The following is a 6,947-nucleotide window of genomic DNA, read 5'->3' as shown; positions in this document are numbered from 1 at the left end:
TTTCAATTCTCAAACCTTTCCGAGATCATCATCACTCTTCTCCGCTACTAATCCTCAATAGATTGATAGGATGAAACAACCACTAATCCTGTTACCTGCTCGGTAGAGTGCAGAGAACGCCATGTGCCCAGTTTCGGTCTCCGCTTTATTAGAACACCAGGATTGCTGCTCCGACAAAGAAACACACTGCAGATAAACATGTTTCATGAACGGTGCCCACATCTAGGAATCTCTGCTGATAGCAGAGTTTCAGCGGTGGTCTGCGCATTAGTAACTAAGCCATACCTAACCTGACATGCAGAGGATGCTGGCAGCAGATGGACTGCCTGACCAGTGGAGCACATCCTTTCGACCAAAAGTTGAATAGCAGATATTCTACTCTAGGTGATAATTGGGGCAAGATATGGTGGTTACTTGCAACCTCTGCCCGAACTTTCAGTGACAGCTTTATATTAATCTATTTCTGAGTTAGACTGGTCGCTCTTTTTGTTTCTTCATTTAAGTTCCAGTACTCTTGGAAGTTGGGACTGAACAAGACCCCAAGCATTTTAACTGGTTCCTTGCTCTAGTGTCCCATGACACTATCCGTTAGCATGGACCCTGTAGCAGAGATTCGAAACCGAATCCTCAGATACGTGGTCAGACAACAGTTTCACATTATCAGTGTCAATCCATGGTGTGATTCAGTATTCTTTTTTGTGTCCAATAAAAGACTGCCTTTTGCATAATGTTGGAGCAGCTGAACGATTCTTACCACACCAGATGGCGCAGATAGATGACAGGGAATCAGTCGTCATGAATATAGCATAATTGTTTTCATTCATGTCTGGCAAGGCATAAGTTACTGTATCAATAGCTTGTCGTAAACCCCAAGAAGTATCTCTCTCTCAGAATGTAATTAATACTGGTTTTATCAATAAAAGTCCATCACAGTTGTCTTTATGAGCAATCATAAAATCTTCTGCTAAACGTTCATGTGGGTTGTTCAATTACTTTCACATGCAGCCCATAAAACACGTTTCCAGTCATCAACTCAACCAGCTGTCACAGCAGACAACAACACCCAAGTAACAACCCTATCTTTCTAGGTGTTAAACTGCAAGTTCACTGACGTAGTTCATCTTAGCCCCGACCACCATATTTTTGATTTTTTTTTCTGTTTGTTTTTTCTGATTTAATAAAATGTCTTATAGTATAATTTGATCTTCTCAATGCAAATTCAATAAAAATTTATTAAGAAGATGATGGTGGCGACGAAGATGGAGGTTGCCGTAACGCTGTTGTATGAAGTTGGTAAGTCTCAACATGGTTGTTGTGGTGTTGGCGCTGAAATTGGCTGAGTCTTGTGTGGTCAGTGGCTAGACTTTAAAAGGTCTGAAACCAAAGACGTATAATGAGGAAAAAGCTGGGTTTTTATAGAAAGTAGTAGGCTCAAAATAGGGTTTGAAAAAGGTTGTTCATGTTATGCTATTTAAAGTCTCTGACTGGCTATCTGTGGTCAGTTGGCACAACAGAGTAGGAGACAAATTGTGCTAATACTAACCAATCGTAGTAGTGGACACAACGGGATACAAACAGCGGCCAAAGACCAGTTGGTCCCTGCTACGTTCGAATGCACTTATATATAGAGTCTATACTACAAATATATATGAGCATGTCCAGATATGTAAGTATATGCATGAGAATACATACATAAAACAAAGCATACAAATCTGCACGTATACAAAGTTATATACAAAAATACCTTGTTGTTGATGTTGAAATTCTAATGAAGGAACCTTGGATCTAGGTTAGAAACCGGTTCTTACTCTATTGGCAAGAAATCTTGAAATAAACTGAATAATGACCTACACACATACAAACATACATACATAAATGAATAAATAAATAACATACATACATACATACATACATACATACATACATGCATGCATGCTTGCATACATTCATGAGATTTCTTCCACTTTGCATCAATCGAATTTCACTCACAAGGCACTGGAAAAACTAAAGAAGCAAAATATTGTTAAAGGTCAAACTGACATCCATAACTTTAAACAAACAATCAAGTAAATTGAACTGAAAATTATTGTTCAGATTGTTGTCTACCTATGTGACAATTAGTTCTGGCATTTGAACAACAAACAGTAGCCTAAAAATCACATTCTTTGTTCTGGGGGAGGTTTTTGTTGTTTTTTTTTTAATAGTTTTGTTCCATAGATTTTTTTTTTCTATCTTTTTGATTTTGTGGCACATTGTGAATCATTAAAAAAAATTACTGGTGTACTTTGCATGAAAAGTTAAACAAAAGGATAAAAATAAAATCAAATAAAATCTGTGTTTTGAACTTCAAAATTTGGAAAATTACTGAATACGTGTATGTATTTGTGTGTGTGTGTTTTTGTTGTTGAACAGACCTAAGATCAAAAGCATGGCTTGCTGTGACCATCTTGTTTGCTTTGTTTATTTTATTGATATTTGCATGTTTATTTATTTTTGTGTCTGGCATAAAGCACAATCTGGCTGAAATGTTAAGTTTGTTTCACAACCATTAGGTCTTGGGTTCAATTCTAGTGAATACACAACATCTTGGGCAAATGTCATTTTCTAAAACCATTGGTCAACCCATTCCTTATGTGTGAAATTTGGTAGATGGAAATTATGCTGAAGCCTGTCAAACAGATTGTATTTGTAATTCAAAGGTACACCCTCTTTACACCTTGTGTATGGGTTCTCACCTGAGTACCCATAGACATGTATTTCTGTTAAGGGTGTACATGCCTGCTGAATGTTCAGTCACTTATATGTTAATACAAGTAAGTAGATTATCCAATAGATTGAACAACTGAATCTTCATCTTCAATAATCTTAGAGCATCATTTATATCCAGTATGTTTGAGACTATGTTATTCGGAGCCTTTCTTGTATACCATTGAAAGGGAATTCAGCTGGTATTTTTAGCATGCCAAGTGTGGATTGTAGATTGAAATATAGTAGAATGTCTGACTGAACAGTAATTAGAGTTGATTTTGCCCTTTGTTTTCTCTGAGGCTGTAATATATTTGTATTATTGACTTACTTATGCTTGTTAATCCTTTTGTTTGCAAATTTCTGTTGAATATACTGCCATTGTTTAAATGAATTTTTGAAAATAACTGTCGTTATCAAACTGGTGTAAGGTAACGAGCTGGCAGAACGCTTAGCAACATTTCATCCATTTTTACATTCTGAGTTCAAATTTCACCATGGTTGACTTTGCCTGACATCCTTTAGGGGTTGATAAAATAAGTACCGGTTAAGCTCTGGGGTTATTGTAATCGAGTAACCTCCTCCCCACAAATTTCTGGCTTTGTGCCTTTAATAGAAAGGATTTTAAAACTGGAATGAGGTAGTGTGTTGGTAGAATCATTAGCACGCCAAGCAAGATGATTAAAAACATTTTGTCCATTTTCACGTTCTGACTTTGCCTGTCATCCTTTCAGGGTTGATAAAATAAGTACCGGTCCCCCTCGCCCCAAATTTCTGGCTTTGTGCCTACAATAGAATGGATTTTTAAACTGGAGTGAGGTAGTGTGTTGGCAGAATCATTAGCACACCTGGCAAAATGCTTAGTGACATCTCATTTGTCTTCACATTCTGAGTTCAAATTCCGCTGGCATCGACTTTATCTTTCATCCTTTCAGGATCAATAAAATAAGAATCAGTTGAGTGGATGTAATTGACTTATCCCCACCCCTAAATGTGAAACCATTATTAAACTGGTGTTCGGAACATAAGTTAACATGAATTTTTTGATAAAAGGTTTTCATTTGGATCACTTTGAAATAGGGGGTATGTCTTATAGAACCAAAGATCATTCTTGGATGGCTTGACATCAAAAAGGTTAAATTAACATAATCTCTCCATCAAAAATTATAATAATTTTTAGCAAAATTAGAGATCCTTTGCTGTGATGAAGTAATAGTGGAAAGAATAACAGGAATGGTAGGGTACAGGGTTAAATATATTTGTACTATTTAGCTAAAACCTTCTCCAATCTGGGATCAAGTCTTGCCCAGGCACTGTCTTTCTCCAATCTTGATTCCAGACAATAAGTTCTGGTCATAAACCAAGGTCACTTTAGTTAATTATATTCCTTCTCTTCAAATTTGGAGTTTTCAGTCAATTATTATCAAAATCCTTTCTTTGATATCATCTTCAATTTCTATAAATTTGTTTATGTACTTACAAATATAACATAACTGAACACAACATCAGAGATGTATCATGAAAACATTAGGTATTTTGGGTCTTACAATATACATCCTTGTCTAGGTGGCCTGAAGTGGAGGTGCATGGCTTACTGGTTAGAGTGTTGGGCTCACAATCATGAGGTACCGAATTCGGTTCCTGGACCGAACTGTGTGTTGTGTTCTTGAGCAAGACACTTTATTTCACACTGCTCAAGTTCACTCAGCTGTAGAAACGAGATGCGATGTCACTGGCGTCAAGTTGTATTGGCCTTTGCCTTTCCCTTGGATAACATCAGTGGTGTGGAAAGAGGAAGCTGGTATGCATGGACGACTACTGGTCTTCCACAAACAACTTTGCCCAGACTTGTGCCTTGGAAGGGAACTTTCTAGGTGCAATCCCATGGTCATTCATGACCGAAGGGGGTTTTCACTCTTTACTCTAGGTGACCTGACAAACATCAATCAAGATATTCTCCTTCAGTTCCATAAGAGAATTCACAACGTCAGATCATTGTCTCTTGTTTGTGACAAGGTAAGCAACTTCATAAAATATTCATCCAATATTGCATGAAACTAGATTATAATAAATTTGTGAAATTTATATTTTTTGTGAAGCTCCTTGTAACACATTAAGGCTACGGTAGTTTGATTTTCGGTAAAAGCATGTCCAATGAAAATCAATATTTTTAACCTAAAATAGTATCAGTTGTGAAAGCACATGCTTTTGCATTTAACTGTTGATATTTTCTTCTTCTAATAAATGAACTCAACATTTAAATTGTAACAGAGTGAGACCAGCATTCATCTCTTTTGCTGGTGCATTTTTGCTGTCGCAATTAAGAAGTTTAAAATTAAAGACATGGAAATATCAAGACAATGGGAAAAGGAAAAAGTGGAATGAAAGTGAACAAAAGGGGAAAATCAACATATCTTAAAGGTCAACATGACATCTGTAACCTCAGTGACATAATTATTTCTGGCAGTTGAGCATTGTGGTTACTCTTTTACTTGTTTCAGTCATTTGACTGGATGTTTCTGGGCTCAGTCCTATTGCATAGCACCTTCAGCAAGCGTGTTCTACTACTACTCTGGGCCAACCAACATCTTGCTGAAGCACTGCCTTGAAGGGTTAACTTGAACCAAAAGACCCTAGTGTCTATCCCATTTTCTCTTTTACCAAACTGCTAAGCTACAGAAATGTAAACAAACCAACACTGGTTGTTATTTGGTAGGGAGAAGCATAAACACAAATAACCCCTCTCTCCATCTCTCTCTCTCTATATATATATATATATGATAGTCTTCTTTCAGTTTCCATCTACCAAATCCACTCAAGACTTTGGTCAGTCCGAGTCTATAGAAGACACTTGCCCAAAGTGCCACGCAGTGAGGCTGAACCCAGAACCATGTGGTTGAGAAGCAAGCTTCTTATCACATAGCCACACCTATGTGTATATACACATATACAAACACACACACAATGGGCTTTCACATAATGTCTGTCTACTAAATTCATTTACAAGGAATTGATCAGACCTGGGGCTGTAGTAGAAGACACTTGCCCAAAGTGCTGTGCAGTGGGACTGAACCTAAAATTACATGGTTGCAAAACAAGCTTCTCGATTATACGGTGATACTCGTTCCACAATTTGTAAACATTGTCCAAATGCAGCTATTTAATGAAAAGAACTGGAAACATTAGAAGATGTTGCTGTCAGTAAACCCTGATTAAGCAAACATATGATCAGAGACATTCAAGACATGACCATTCCATCTATAAGCCTTTGCAGAGAAATGAGGACCAACAAGTCTTTATATAAAACGGTCAGGTGTGATCCGAGGGAGTGTTGGCTGAGCTTTACCAACCAGAAAGATTTCCTTGTTGGCTTATTAGCAGAGGAGTGGGGGCGCAATGGCCCAGTGGTTAGAGCAGCGGACTCGCGGTTTCGATTCCCAGACTGGGCGATGTGAGTGTTTATTGACTGAAAACACCTAAAAGTTCCATGAGGCTTCAGCAGGTAGGGTGGCGAACCCTACTGTACTCTTTTACCACAACTTTCTCTCACTCTTACTTCCTGTTTCTGTTGTGCCTGTAATTCAAAGGGCCAGCCTTGTCACACTGTATATCCCTGAGAACTACGTTAAGGGTACACGTGTCTGTGGAGTGCTCAGCCACTTGCACGTTAATTTCACGAGCAGGCTGTTCCGTTGATCGGATCAACTGGAACCCTCGTCATCGTAACCAACGGAGTGCCAATAAACATTAGCAGAGGATGGTCAGACACATGACAGCATATTCCTGTATGTATGGCATTAAATTGTAGGGTAACATATCTTTTAAACAGGACACCTTCATGTTTACTGATGGAAGCAAACATTGATTTTAGACATCCAAAATTACTAGAGCCTTTTAAATCACACATTTCTCTTCTAATTCCTCCCTTTATTGAATATATCAATTAATTTCAGTTAAAATTTCTAGAACTGGTTGATATTTGCTATTTGTTGTCAACAGTTAAGACGGACTGACACACTTCATCATTTAACATCCGTTTTCTATGTTGGCATGGGTTGGATGGTTTGACCAGAGCTAGTAAGGTCAGGGGCTTCACCAGGCTCCATTGTTTGCTCTGGCATGGTCTCTAAAGCTGGATGCCCTTTCTAACACCAACCACTCCACAAAGTGTACTGGGGCTTTTTATGTGGCACCATCACCAG

This window comes from Octopus bimaculoides, chromosome 9 (assembly GCF_001194135.2).
Source record: "Octopus bimaculoides isolate UCB-OBI-ISO-001 chromosome 9, ASM119413v2, whole genome shotgun sequence".
NCBI lineage: Eukaryota > Metazoa > Mollusca > Cephalopoda > Octopoda > Octopodidae > Octopus > Octopus bimaculoides.
Note: the sequence above shows the minus strand (reverse complement) of the source record.